Below are 1,720 nucleotides of genomic sequence, written 5' to 3'. Positions count from 1 at the left end.
GAGGAATGCGCTGCCTACCACAATTAAGGAGATGGCATTCCAAAAGCATATTAAAAGCTCGAGATTTAGCCGCCCCCAAATCCCTGCTGGTCCACGCCCTGAGTCGATCGGTGGACCAGCTCGTCGCCATTCCACATCCGATCAGGGCGCATCACCAGCCCCTATCCACTTTTCTTCCAACAATTTCAAGCACTCTTTGACTCTATTTTTAACGTTCTTTTCATCTTTCCGTTATGGTACTTCTTCGCTATCGGTCTCTCCCCTATATTTAGCCTTGGATGGAATTCACTGCCCGATTTAGGCTGTATTCCCAAATAACCCAACTCATAGAAAGCGCTTCATGGTGCGACAGGGTTCAGACACAACGGGTCTCTCACCTTCTCTGACGTCTCCTTCCATGGGGAATTGGGCCATGTACGCCACTGAGGACGCTTCTCCAGACTGCAATTCAGAAGATGGAGCCACCCGATTCTAAGGATGGGTTGTTCCTTGTTCGCTCACCGTTACTAAGGGAATCCTTATAAGTTTCTTTTCCTCCACTTATTGATATGCTTAAACTCAATGGGTGATCCCGCCTAAACTGGGGTCGCAGTTAGAGAGCCTAAGCACGGTAGGGTCCCGGAGTCTAAATGAACGATAGGCTGTAGCCGCGACAACAAAGAGAGTTGAGTTACAACCACCACTTGCCACGTTCATTGACATGGACTAACATTTAGACCAGCCACGAGCTTGAGGTTAACGGGAGGCCAGTATCCGCCCTGTGATGGAAGCGCACCCCATGATTAAGGTGCGATGCAAGGGAGTGAAGCGATGCATGATGTCCAGGCAGACGTGCCCTCGGCCTAATGGTTTCAGGCGCAACTTGTGTTCAAAGAGTCAATAGTTCACGAGATTCTGCAATTCACACCAAATATTGTATTTCACTATGTTTTTCATCAATACAAGAGCCAAGATATCCATTGTCGAGAGTAATTTTTATTTATAAAAGAAGCACACGTCCGCTTGATACAGGCCACGAATGGAGAGTGAGGTGCAGGCTGTCAATTTAAGTATTCCTTGGTGCTTTTTGCGTTGGGGTTCATTCGTCTCCCGGCGCACGTACTGGGTGCATGCACCGAGGACGAGGGAAGGTTCTCGTGCTGAGGGCTGAAGCTCTCCGCCAACGTGGGCTCCCCAGTTGTTAAACACGGTCGTGGGTCATTCTGCTATGCAGGTTTTAACAATGATCCTTCCGCAGGTTCACCTATAGAAACCTTGTTACGACTTCTTCTTCCTCTAATTGATAAGGTTTAATAGACTTCTCATGACGTCGCGGGTAGTGAACCGCCCACATAGCCATAATTTGAACATTTTACCATATTATTTGATTGGTAGGAGCGACAGACAGTGTGTATAAAGGGCAGGGATATAGTCAACATGAGCTGATGACTTGCGCTTACTAGGAATTCCTCGTTGAAGACCAACAATTGCAATGATATATCCCCATCATAATGAAATTTCAAAGATTACCCGGTCCTGTCGGCCAAGGATATAAACTCATTGAATACATTGGTGTTGAGCGCGTACGACCCAGAACATCTACGGGCATCATAGACCTGTTATTACCTCAAACTTCCGCGGCCTAAAAGGTCGTAGTCCCTCTAAGAAGCTGGCCGCGAAGGGATACCTCCACATAGCTAGCTAGCAGGATGAGGTCTCATTTGTTAATAGAATTAACCAG

The 1,720-nt window shown here is 47.3% G+C and overlaps 1 non-coding gene across 1 annotated transcript; it reads right to left on the bottom strand.

Annotated features, from left to right (window-relative positions):
* Positions 1-815: 815 nt before the first annotated feature.
* LOC124893263 lies at positions 816-971 on the bottom strand. Its single transcript, XR_007050629.1, has one exon. It is a non-coding gene; the product is annotated as a 5.8S ribosomal RNA (ribosomal RNA).
* Between the last annotated feature and the right edge of the window lie 749 nt (positions 972-1,720).

Source organism: Capsicum annuum, unplaced genomic scaffold (genome assembly GCF_002878395.1).
Source record: "Capsicum annuum cultivar UCD-10X-F1 unplaced genomic scaffold, UCD10Xv1.1 ctg56649, whole genome shotgun sequence".
In the NCBI taxonomy this organism is placed as follows: Eukaryota; Viridiplantae; Streptophyta; class Magnoliopsida; order Solanales; family Solanaceae; genus Capsicum; species Capsicum annuum.
Note: the sequence above shows the minus strand (reverse complement) of the source record. Positions and strands in the feature narration are given on the sequence as shown.